This window comes from Quercus robur, chromosome 8 (assembly GCF_932294415.1).
Source record: "Quercus robur chromosome 8, dhQueRobu3.1, whole genome shotgun sequence".
NCBI lineage: Eukaryota > Viridiplantae > Streptophyta > Magnoliopsida > Fagales > Fagaceae > Quercus > Quercus robur.
In genome coordinates, this window is record NC_065541.1 from 17,048,645 (window position 1) to 17,062,276 (window position 13,632).

The following is a 13,632-nucleotide window of genomic DNA, read 5'->3' on the forward strand; positions in this document are numbered from 1 at the left end:
TCAAATACGGGTTCAATTGAAATTCTCGACTGTTAGGACATTTGTGATTCACTTATTAGGAACATATGTCACTATTTTATGTAATTGGCTTATCCTTTGACAAAACGCACTTTACTTGTATTTGGGTAGATCTAAGATATGTTCAATACTTTAAGAAACTGTGTTTCAAGATCAAGTGTTGAAGACATGTAAGTCTGTCCAAGATTCAAGCTAAAGAAGTGTCGTTTATTAAAGCTCGACAGCTAGCTTGACAGCGAGCTTAAGAAGCTGTTCCAACCCCGTGGCTCAACAGCTGCTCTACAGCACCTCGACAGACAGCTATCTGTCGAGCTTTATGAAAACAAAATTCTAGTTCTGTTTTGACTCTAATCCGTGATTATGTGTTTGAGCCTTCTTTTCTTCAAACCCTAGACATATAAAAGGATTATTTTAAGGGTCGTCAAAGTGTACACAAGTTGCACAAGTGTTGAGCAAAGTTTGTTCAAGCAATTTGTAACCGGACAAAGTTTTGCCCTAGTTCATCATTCTTATAAAGAAGTTGCTGTGTATGTGTACCGTAGGGTTTTGTGACCATGCATCTTCTTGATCTTCATTATTGGGATGAATTGAAGAACTTTGCAGCTAACAACCTTCTCTAGTTGGTGATTAAAGTCACGTACTGGGATCCGCGCATTGGTTAGTCACGTACTTGGGAGCCGTGCATCGAAAAGGGAAATTGTCACTACAGAACAAGTCCAATTGGGTATTGGAGTAAGGGTTCAACTGTAGGTTGGTATAAGGTATTGTGATTCCTTTACTTATAATCGCTTGTTGTGATAATAGAGAAATTTCGGGAGTGGTGACCTAAAAATCACCTGGTGGGGTTTTTGCCGTTAGGTTTTCCCTATTCGTAAACAAATCACCGTATTATTTATTTTTTGCTGCATAATTAGTTTATTGGTGATTTGTTTGTGCTACCATGCGTTTGTATGATCAATTAACTTAATTAATTCACTTGACTAAATTAATTGGTTAATTTATCACAAGAGGTCAATTCATTTTTGGCCTATCTCCAGCCACAAACAACGAGGTCGAGTACGAAGGGATACTGACAGGATTGAGACTCGGGAAGGCACTCGGAGCTAAGAACCTACTTATCCAGAGTGATTCAAAGATGGTGATTAAGTAGATTAAAGAAGAGTATGAAGCAAAGGAGGAAAGAATGCAGAGATACCTCAGGTTGATGAAGCATTTGACTTAGGAATTTGATGAAGTGGAGTTCGTGCAGATCCGCAGAAGTCAGAACATGATAGCAGACAAAGTCACAAAGCTAGCATCGTCAGAAGAAGGAGCGGTGAGCACGGGCTTGGTAATGGAAGTCCAAAAATGCCTCAGCATCGAGGAAATCTCCACATTCGCAATCTAGAGCACAGGTAGCTGGATGTCACCAATCATCTCCTTTCTCCAGGATGGGCGCCTCCCTCAAGACATTGAGGAGGCTAGGAAGGTCAGGAGGAGAGCAGCCAGGTTCACGATCCTAAACGACACACTATACAAGAGAGGTTTTTCTATGCTTACCTGAAGTGTGTGGATGAGGAAGAAGCCAAATATATTCTAGAGGAGATCCATGAAGGAGTTTGCGAAAATCATGCTAGCCCCAAATCACTGGTAAGTAAAGTTATCAAAACAGGGTATTTTTGGCCCACAATGCAGGTAGATGCAAGGGAGCTCGTCAAGAAGTGCGACAAGTGCCAAAGGTTTGGGAATGTCCAACGCCTTCCAGCGAAGAAACTAACGATGATATCCTCCCCTTGGCCCTTTGCCCAATGGGGAATCGTCATTGTTGGCCCATTACCTCAAGGTAAAGGACAGGTAAAATTCCTATTAGTTGCCATTGACTACTTCACAAAGTGGGTCGAAGCAGAGGCATTAGCAACCATCACTGAAGCCAGAATTTAGAACTTCGTGTGGAAGAACATAATTTGCAGGTTCAGGATTCCACGAATGATCATATCAGATAATGGGTGGCAGTTCGACAACCAAAGCTTTAGGGACTTCTGTTCATGCTTAGGGATCAAGAACCAGTTCTTATCCCCAGGACATCCATAGGCAAACGGACAGAAGGAGGTAACTAATCGAACACTACTTAAGATAATCAAGGCCAAGTTAGATGATGCAAAAGGTGCCTAGGCGGAATGTACCATGGAACTCCCTCTTCCTCTATGGCCATTACTGAAGCTTCGGTCTTCCTCTTGTGTACTTCTTCATAACTTTGCTCAATCTCCAAGGGTCGCGTCCATACTCCCTCGAGTATTTCAACCATGGAGGCTAAAGTAGCTAAGGTATCTGTAAACTGATTCTAAGCTCTAGGGATGATTGTGTACTCAATCTTATCAAAGATCTTGGTCAAGTCCTCTAAATGTTGGTGATAAGGCTTCAAATGTACTTCCTTCACCTTCCACAACCTTTTTGTTTGGGCTATAATCAAAGTTGAGTATTGTGTGTTTTCCTAAGCATAGTAGTGATTTGGTTTTATTTTTGAATATATGTAGGTAAATATTATCTTAGTGATGCTGGATATCATATCATATACTATATATAATAGCATAAGCTGAGAGAAAGTTGATTCCTACAATTAAGGAGGTGCTGCCATATAGGAAAAGTGGCTATCTAAAATTCAGCCACGTTTAAGTTAAAAAGCGATAAATTACATTGTTTGGTAACGCTATAACACCGTTTAAAAGCAATAAATTATAATTTTTTACTACGTTAAACACTGTTTGGAGCCCTCTTGGTATAAAAGAAAACTAACCACTAAAGACAAAAAAATAAAAAATAAAAAGAAAGAAAGATTGCTACACGGAGAAAGGAGAAAGAGAGACCGAGAGAAAAGAGAGACAAAGAAATAGAGAGGTAGAGAACGGAGAAGGAGAGAGAGATCGAGTGATCAAAAACTGTAGTTTGCAATCAAGAATGAAAAGATGTCTCTCACTTCCTATCAGATTTCTTCATCTAACTGTCCGCTAATTTCTTTCCTTGGAATAAGAAGAAGTAAGGAAGATGAAGTGTCAAGAACGAAGAGGAGTCTACCCCGCCCATTACAACATGCTTCTAATGGGTACCTATTCTTTTTCTTTCAAATTTTTTCCCAAATTTAGAAGGAAGATTTGACCTTTTATCTATTTTCTAAGTTACATTTTGGTTCCTAATTAAAACTCAGAAATTAACAAGAGTTCCCTTTGATTTTTGATTAACAATGCCTCCAACGGGTTCCTATTCTTTCTCTGACTTTTTTTTTTCCACAAATTTAAAGTTAAATTAGTTTTGTTATATGTTTTCCACTTATACAATTGCAATGAAATTTTGTTTCCTAAAATTAGGGTTAAGGAAATCGGAATTATGATATTTGACTATTTTTATTAAATATCTTTGGTAATGGTTTGTTTGAATTCTTCTTTTTTGGATTTAAATCATTCAATTTCTTTCTCTGTAGATCTAGAGTCTCTAATTTAATCAAAGCAAAGGTATTAATTTCTTTTCCTTATAATCTCTTCGATTATGTTTTGCTGTCAATTTAGGAATTTGGATTCATAACCCTTTTCCTATTTATTTTGTTAAAATCAAGGAAAACACTCACAATATGAAAATCCTACCTGAGTTTTATTGGCCTCTTACCTGTTCAGTTTTTTAAAGGGGAGTGAAATTGTGGGATTTTGAAATCTGATAGAATAACTTTCTCTATATATTTTTTAAAAAGAGACTTTTAAGTCTTGATTTTGTTGTTTTTGATGTTGGATTTTAATGGGTTTAAATTGTGAAATCTAAAAGTATAATAGGAAATGCATCAAGTTCTAAAGTTTTTTTTTTTTTTTTTTTTTTTTGTCTCAAATTTCAATTACATTTGTTAGTATACTTTTCTAATTGTGGATTACTTCTGGTATTTAAATACCATAAAATTTCAGTAAGTTGTGAAGACAAGTAGAGAATCTGTCATGTAGCCAGAACCACTACAGGTAAAGGTTTTTGTTTATTTGTTTTTAAATTATGCCATAACTTGATTTTAAGTTTAGTCATTTGGTTGGATAGGTTGGATTTATGTATTTCAGTTAGATTTGGATTTGGCTACAGTAATTGGGTTAGATTTTTCTTTTTTTTTTTCCCCGTAATGAGCATTTTTAAATTCATGCCTTTGGCTTTTTGTTAAATTCCTAATTCAAAATCTTGGTTTCTCTATTTGTGTTTGCCTTTTGTTGGAGCCCCTGGATTGTGTGGAATTATAACGGCATGGACATCAGTTATTTTTAATTGGCATAGACCTATTAATGTTCCTCAAGTTTTTTTTTTTGATACCTCATCAGTTCTTTCTTTGTTTTAGACTTATGATTGAATTTTAACCTATGGTGTCTGTTGTTTCTGTTTGTGTTATTTATATTTCAATCTATGTAGAGGGTAAAGAGTAGGGAGGCAATGAGACATGAGAGAATCAGAAGTGTTACCAACAAAGGATGCAATTTCAACATGATTGGTAGACCCAATGCGGCGGGCTAATCTTCTTTGCAGGATAGCCTTTATTGTCTACAACAATCTGTCATTAACACAGGTTTTAAACTTTTAATTCTTTTTCACCTTTCTTATATGGCACACTTTGTACTTCTTTCTATTATTTCTGTTAATTGTTTCTTCAAACTTATCTTATTTTAAAATGTTATTTTATTTCATATTTTTATTGCATATTGGCATGACCAGTATGAAGATTTATTGAGTTTTTTTAATGCCTCTTATAAGTGTTGAATATAGAGAACAAAACAGGGGTATAATAAATTTGGGGGTGACAGATAATGTCTATATTCCCATGTTTTTTTTTTTTTTTTTTTTTAAGTTCCTTTTGGCACTCAAATGTAAAGAGAAAACAATAGTAGAGCAGCAATTGTTGTTGAACATTCCACTTGACAAAATGCAATTAATCCTAACCATGAAGAATAGATTATCATTGTACAAATACATATTATCATTTCTTAAAGTATGAGTTTTTGATGGCTGTAGGTAATATTTTAAATATTATAATCCACCTTTAATCTTATGTAATGAAAATTATCATAAATAGAGGGGTTATATGTCTTTAGTAAACTTTGGTGCTTGGTCTTACTACAGTTTGACAATGTACTACAAGTTGACAGTAGGCATGATATTCTGTTTTTGTTTAATATATCCAATTGTGCTATATTGATCCTGAAGTTTTTTAGTAAGAGATCTCAGATTTAGTAGTAAGAAGAAGAGTACTAATTTTGAGAAAATTTTAGCATAAAAGAGAAAAATGATGAGGTGTTTGGCTCAGCTGTTGTGGCTGTGAATTACTTGATCTATTGACAAATGATCCTTAATTTCCAATCTGTTACTTATGATTGCATTACGAAATCAGTCTTATAGTCACCCATCAATGTGTAGTAGTCTCTCTTTTGTTTCGGTTTTGCCCTTGCAACATGTGAATAAAATGCATTTTGGAAAAATCTTGATAGAATTTTGGAGGGTTAAATTATAATGGAAGTAACTACTGCCATGCTATTTCCTTTTTTTTTTTTTTTTTTTAATATAAGGAAATTAAAAAATCAGCAAACTAATAGAAAAACATGTCAAATGGTGATGCATAGATTGAACACCACAATGGACATTAATATTACACAGATTATACCAAGGAGACCACGTGAAGTACAGGATGGAGAACTTGCCTTGCATAATGGAAAATCAATATCTTAAATAAAGGACTTGGATTGGAACTTAGAGACAAAGGTATCAAAGGTAAACGAGAAAAACTATTTGTAAATTTACAAATGCACACATAATATAAATATACATTATACTAACAACTTTGCTACTGAAACAGGTATAGGATACATGTCCAAGTAGAAAGTAAAACCGATTCAACAACATTCATTTCATTTGACAAAGCGACTGAGAAATTTGTATCTAAGACTGTAAAAGAACTTGCAGAGATATAAGCAGAGGTAATTTCAATTAGAAATATCAATTCTATTTCCGTAGCTTTTCCTCTTACATACATTATCCCCAATCTATCCTTGCTCTCGAAAACAATGCCGATCAATTTTATTTCTTTTAGCAAAACACCTGCACTTTATTAGCATCATTATCTGAACAATTAACCCTCCACCCCCTTCCATATTTTACTATTAAATTAAGTGAAATAAACTAACCTTCAAAAACAATTTTGTTCTTCAAAAAACACACAAAATCTCATGCAAAGCGTTAATCATGATGTATGTATGTATACTTTGCTAAATTTATGAGCTCTTAGGTTTTCTTCTTTTCCTATTACTAACCAATCATATTGACAGTTTATGCCTGATATGTTAGTGTACAATATCGTTGATTAAAATCATCATGGTTGTTGAGGTTGTACTACTCTTTGTATTTCTATGGTAGGTAACATAGAAGTAACAACCATATAGTTTATCTCTACTATATACAATATGTTCTACCATAAAAAAAAAAAAATAATAATAATAAAAAAAATAAAAAATAAAAAGATTGGTGGGGAGATATTTCTAAGAAAGGGGCTCTGCCTTGCCAAATAACAGCTGTGATGGAAGACATCTGAGACTTCTTGGCTTAAGTGTAGACGTTTATATTTTGTACATAAAAATTTGTTGGCAAATGAAAAGTCTTAGATGCATTTTTTTGGGACAATAACTGCAGTGCTTAGTAGTTTTTCTATCTTCAAGATTTATAGAAAGCTTACAGAAATGTTCAAAGGGCTTAAAAAGGTTTGAAATACTGTATGCAATATATTTGGATCAATGATGATTTAAATGCCAGTCAAGTCTCTTTCTTGGCATGTATGTTATGCATTATAAAATGCATATAAGTTTAGACTTCAATATGAATTTTTTTATTTTGTTAGTTAGTATGGTTTAGTAGGAGTTGTGAAATTTAATTAACCATCTATTGAATGAATAGACTAAGGAGAATATGTGTCAAAAATTAATGAGGTTGAGAAAATTTATGTCCTGAGGTAGCTTAAACAAAACATAGATTATGATCAAACTTTGTGGTTTATATGCATTTATGATTTTTTTTTTTTTTTTTAGTTCCTTATCAAGCTTCTAAGATACATTTACTTTGTGCAGTATATAAATGTTAGAGGCACATTGGAATTCAAAAGAAAAAAAAAAGTTAGCTAATGCAGAATCAGCATCTTCAAATGCACTTGGTTGGATTGTTTTAGATTAGATATTTGAGTTAGATTTGGTTTTAATTATGGTATTGGGTTTAAAATAAATTTTGTTTGGAGTATTTGAATTAGATTTGGATTAAATTAGTTTTTGGTATCTACCTATGGTGTATGTAACTAGATTTATAAAAGGATATATGTGTTGGGTGTTTGGTACGTGGTAAAACTGTAATACCGTATGCAATCATCTCATCTCTTTTATAAACTACTAATCTCTTAGGTGATAAATATCACGGGTATTTTGATTGGATTGGTTTTGTTTTAGGTATTTGGGTTAGATTTATTTATTTTAAATAATCTGAATTTTTTTGTAATTAAGGTACGTATTTAGGTTAGAAGCAGTTTTGCTGTGGGTATTCGTGTAAGATTTGGTTTTGATTTGTAATATATAATTGCTAAACTTCTATTCAGTCATAAGTTAATCTTTGACTTGGGAGGGGAGAATGTTCCACATGGAAGCCTTTCAAAATTGGATATGGAATTTGAGCATATTGGTTTGATGGGCATGTTTCATTTTCTTTGCAAGTATTGATTTTTAAGCTTTTCAATATGTGTCTTTACATTTTCAATTAGTTAACAGATTTTTTTTTTCCCAATTTCCTTTGGGGCTTCTTGAATGCTGAAAAAAATGTTAGAAAGACAGAGAATTACCATTTTCTGTTTGCAAGATTTGGGGCTGTGCAAGCTTGAAAATAATATAATTTATCTTGATTTTTTTTTTTTTTTTTTTATAAATATTTTTGTTTGTTTAGCTTTTGAGAAAATTAACTATTATGAAAGAAAATATCATGTTGATCCCCACAACAATTCTCTATTTGCAGCTCATAAACCTGCTGAAGATGGAAAATGAGAAGATGATAGCATGCTTATTCAAATGCTTCACAAACGAAACAATGCTACTAAACAAAATGCATCAAAGAAGAAGAAAAATTGAAGAAGGAAAAATAGCAACTACAGAATTCAATTTAATTTTCAGTTTTTGTTTTCCCTCCTACCTATTCTACTATTTTTAAAGAGGGATTGAAATTGTGGAACTTTGAAATCTAAAAGTCTAATGTTCTTTATACAAAGTTGATTATTTCATAGATTTTAGTCAATATTTCACCCTATCTGCATAATTACTAGGGTTAGCTACTTTAAACTTTTATTTTAATGGTAGACAATTGTAGAAAATGTATTTTGTTGTTGAAATTTTATGGTTGCTGGTGGGTGAATTTTGAATAATAAAACAATGAATGTGATTGCTATCAAGTTGACAGGTATTTAGTGGTATCATCTTAATATCTTTTGGTTAATTTTTTGTTTATAGTTTGTGAAATTTCTATTGCTATGACAGCCTTGCAGCTATTCTTTGATGATAACTTCATATTATCCAACCAACTGATGTGAATGCTCTTAGGGTGTGTATGTGTTGATCATCCTTATGTTTGGTTTATTGTTTTACCATGAAACTGCAATTAAATAATGTGCCAAGAAAAAGACATCTTAAAACTTCAAAAAAGCAAAGTCACCATCAATTATTGTTCTTATTATCACAATTTGTTTGTCACTGATGAATAATTATTTGAGGATTTACAGGTAGTTCAGCCAACCTCATCTAACATACATAGATGGTTACAAATTAAAGAATGACAATATATACTTCCTTTTCTAATTTTTTTTTTTTCCTTACATCTTTCCTTTTCCCCCTTTTATGTACCAACTTTAGGCCCATACTTTTTGGTGAGAGAAGTTTCAGGGCAATGCAAGATGAACTCAAGTGACTCCTTGGGTTGACACTTAATTGAGATGGCTGGTACAAGTCATATCCCATGGGGAAGTACTCCAATGGTATTAACATAGCATGAGGCTAGTCCTTTGTCACCATTGACTCACATGCCTAAACCTGTATGTACCCATATTCATAACAGCTTAATGTATATAGTTTTAGGTATTGGACACTATATGCTTAAATATACTACGTTATTAAAGTTTGAATATGTGTAGTAGAAATGTGATAAGTTTATGTTAGATGCAAAGTTCATTAATATGTAAAACGATCCCGCGCGTTGCACGGGTTAAACACTAATGGTAATAAAAATGGAATATTGTCACCTTATCGGAGTGTGTGATATCACTTGAAAGAGTTTAGTGATCGTCCTCCTGAGAATGAGCAAGAATTGTTCAACCTCCGACACTCTTCATTGAGAACTACCATTGAGCGAGGGTTTGGAGTGTTGAAGAAACGTTTTCGAGTGTTGGATGCAGAACCATTTTGGTCTTTTAAAATCCAAGTGAAAGTAGTGTTAGCATGTTGTGTGGTTCATAATCACATTATGGGGGTTGAACCAAATGACCATATTATGGAAGATGCAATGAACCAAGTAGAGTCTAGTGACCCCCAACAAGAAACACAATCACGTCGAGAGTCCATAGGAGACAGTGGACTGTGGAATGCTAAGAGAGATGTGATATGCCAAGCTATGTGGTCTAATTATACTAGGAGTGGAGAGTAGTACTTTATTTAGATTTCTATGATTGTAATGTGTGTTTTTTTTTTTTTTTTTTTTTTTTTTTTTTTTTTTTTTTTTGTAAAGACAATGTATTTACTATAGACTTCTGATGGTGTAATGAAAAATTATTTTCAGCATTACATTGTTATTTGATGGTATTACATTGTTATTTCTAGTGTTAGCATGTTTCATTATGTTGTGCACATCTATAAGTGTGGTTGTATGTTTGTTTGATTTGTTGTTCATATTCCGAGCGTAATTACTAAATGCTACTCTCATTTTTAAATGCTACTCTTACTATACAATTTTCATATGTAGTAATGTCAAAGGGCAAAGAGAAGGTGAGCAACAGCAAGCAGTTCAGGTGGCTGCCGCCCATGCACTCAACGATGCCTAAGATACTTGCGCAGGAGGCTACAAAGGGCAACAAGCCGTCTAGCACTTTCAAGGCAGGCTCCTTTGCGCTTGTAGCAAAGGAGATAACTGCCCAATTTGGGGTTGAGTGCCACCCCTCTTATGTTGAAAATCGGATGCGGACTCTAAGAACCATGTGGTCCACTATTCAGACTATTAGAAAGAAGAGTGGCTTTGGCTAGGATGATAACCTAAAAATGATAACATGCGACGCGAAGACATACCAAGAAGAAGTCATGGTATGGCTTCCAACTATATTTTCTTAATATAAATGATAATATATGTTTTTGCCTTTTATAATCTTTGAATTGAGAACAAGACAAGGCTGCTCAAGTACCCTCTTTATATGAAATTTATAGTGTCATTCTTTTTAGGATTCCATTGCTTTTATAAGATTTTTCAAATATAACTTTCATGTGCGGATCTATTGTAAAATCTGGTCTTAGCATTTGTACATTGTATTTTCTGTTGTACTTATCTTCAAAATCATGGGTCATGTCTCTTGTTCCCTAACAGGTTTTTTTGTTTATCATTGACCTAAATCATTTAATGGTATCTATATTGAATTGAATATTGAATTTATGAGTGAAGTGATTATTGCATTGTTATTATACATTCCTTTCTCCCTTATAGGTGCATTGAAAGCATGCGGAGTATCTAAACAAAAAAATTGAGATGTATGATGAATTAGCTATTGTTGTGGGGAAGGACACTGCCACGGGTGGCTTTTCTAAGTCCTATGTGGATATTGAGAATGAGCCAGACAATGGGGACAGTGTCGAGTTTGTTGCAGACAATGTGGAGGAAGGTGTGGTCGAGAAAGGGAAGAATGTAGTCGAGTCATCCACCACTGGGTCAGGAATTTCCAAGTCCCGCAAAAGAGGATGTGCACCTTCTAATGCTGATGATAGTGTGCTTACTGATCTGTTTGATCAACTGAAGGAAATAGTTGTGGCTCTAAAAGAAATCAACCAGGGCCCGGTGGATTACACAGCTCTTTACAATAAGGTCATGGCTATGATGGCGGATGGGTATAGCAAAGACATGCTCGCAACCGCGTTTGACCATCTTTGTGAAAATGAGAAGGCAGTACGGGGATTTCTAGCCAAGAATGCTAGGTTGAGAAAGCTGTAGTTGTATGGTTTTTTGTTCTCACAACTTTGACTTGTCTGTTTCATGTTGACTGTGACGATAGCTTTAGGAATTAACTTTTGTTGTAGTACTAGTATTGACCTACCATTGTATTATATATGTAGTCTTTTGTATTATTGGGACGATACAATTGCCCAAATTATGTATTTGTACTGTTCAGATACCATGAGTAGGTATCATTTTTGTACACCATGGAGGTGTAATGCCAATGGTGAACGATTGATATGGCTGTTTTTATATAAATATTATGGGTATATTCAAATGATTATTTTTGATGTTGAAGTGGATGATTATTTTTGTACTGTTACAGATATGTTTAGGCAATGCAGGTGCTTGAATTTGGATGATTATTTTTTATGTTGAAGTGGATGATTAGTTTTGTACTGTTACAGGTTTATCTAGGTAATGCAGGTGCTTGAATTTGTAAGGCATTTCATATTTTCCGTAAAATGATCCACAAACCAAACATGGGAATTGATTTTTCGTAAAAAACGAATTCCATTTTTCGTAAAATGTTTGACCGAACCAAACATAGGAATTGATTTTCCGTAAAATGTTTGAATGAACCAAACACCGAAATTGATTTTCCGAGAAACGAATTCCGAGGCAGCCAAACAACCTGAATACATTTTCCTTTCCCGAAAATAGCATTTCTGGAAAATATTTATTTTCTGAAAAATATTTTACATGAACCAAACACAGCCTAAATGGAAGCTTAGAGTGCCACATGGCAGGAACTCATGTACTCCCTCATGAGGTCTATGCTTTTATATATACCAGTCGCAAACTCGCGTGTTACGCATGATAATTTTTTTATGGTGATCTCATTAAATTTATTGTTTTGCAATTTGGACTAATTTAATAAAGAGTAATATATTTCATAATCATATGTTCACCAAGTCGCTCATATCGCCAAGACGTGGCTACTGGATTTTCAAGAAAGGCAAGTACCTCATGCTTCCCAGGTACAACAAGAACCTCGACGGGCCAGGTGTAGGTGGAAGCCTCCGAGGAATGAGTTCTTGAAAATAAATTACGACGGCGCGACCTTTTCGAAAGAAAACAAATCGGGTATAGGAGTGGTGATAAGATATGGAGATGGCGAGGTGATAGCTTCATGCTCGAAATTGTTGCATCAAGCCTATAGCAGTAGAAAGGTTGAAGCGATGGTAGCTGTTACAGCTCTTTCCTTGGCATCAGACATAGGAGTTCAGCAAGCTATTTTAGAAGGAGACTCTCTGGAAGTTTTTAAGGCTCAAATGGATGATTCAGTTTCTTTAGCTCCATTTGGTTTATTCATAGATGAGGTGAAAAGTTTATCCTCACAATTTGTTAAATTGCTTTATTCTCATACATTAAGAGAAGGTAATTCTTTAGCTCATGGTCTGGCTAGACATGCCATTGGCATACCAGATTTTCTAGTGTGGATGGAGGATGTTCCACCACATCTTTATTCAATTGTTCAAGCCAATTTAAGAGGTGTATTTTAATAAAATTTCAATGTTTCCCCTCAAAAAAAAAAAGAAAAAAGAAAATGTAATATATATATATACAATTTATGTTGTACCAAAATGAAAATAATAAAAAAATTTATAGGAATTCAAAAGGCAACTTAGTGAAAATATTCATTTTTTAATAAAATTTATTTATAATGTTTTTTGTAACATTAAAAAGTACTATATAAAATTTGGAAATTATTCTTTTAGTTTTAAACAAACTTTCTCAAACCCTATTTTTCCTACCCTTTAATCCAAAACACCGGAAAACGTATCTAAAAAATTAATAAAACTTAACAATGATTAACTGGACCAATTAGGAAAAAAATTTGTTGTTGGTATCTATTGAAATTATTATCTTTGCAGAAATTACAAATTCATCCACCACCAAAGATTATCAAATAAACAATTATTAGCAAAATCTTAGAATTAAGTTTCTATATATGCATCATTGTAAAATAAACCAATGGGATAAAAAAAAAGAACTTGTGATCAAGAATTAGAATACCAAAATACCTAAATATAAATAAAAATCTATAGTCTATACAAATTTATCAAAAAGAGAAAAAAAATGTAATGTGACAATTAAATCAACAATAACAAAAAGAACCATTAGCGGAAAAAATAAGTGGTTTAAACAATAAAAATAAAAAAAATAAAAAAATCTACTGAAAGAGAAAAAAAATTGGAGAGAGAGAGAGAGAGAGAGAGAGAGAGAGTATTGACCTCTTTTGTCATGGACAACTTGGAAGGAATATAGTAGGGGTGGAAATGAAATAATAAGAAATTTATATGAAAATTAAGATGGAAGAAGAATGGTGGAGTAGATGAAAGGTTGAACAAAGTGAAACTA

The 13,632-nt window shown here is 33.5% G+C and overlaps 1 long non-coding RNA gene across 4 annotated transcripts; it reads left to right on the top strand.

The window, feature by feature from the left end:
- The first annotated feature begins 2,814 nt into the window (after positions 1-2,814).
- LOC126694830 (uncharacterized) lies at positions 2,815-11,558 on the top strand. 4 transcript variants are annotated; one of them, XR_007645892.1, is made up of 8 exons: positions 2,815-3,097; positions 3,473-3,503; positions 3,942-3,992; positions 4,426-4,579; positions 5,628-5,775; positions 5,861-5,981; positions 8,047-10,370; positions 10,765-11,558. It is a non-coding gene; the product is annotated as an uncharacterized LOC126694830 (long non-coding RNA). The 4 variants fall into 4 exon arrangements; XR_007645890.1 differs by lacking the exon at positions 3,473-3,503; XR_007645891.1 differs by lacking the exon at positions 3,473-3,503 and having other exon boundaries at positions 5,662-5,775.
- The last annotated feature ends 2,074 nt before the right edge of the window (positions 11,559-13,632 follow it).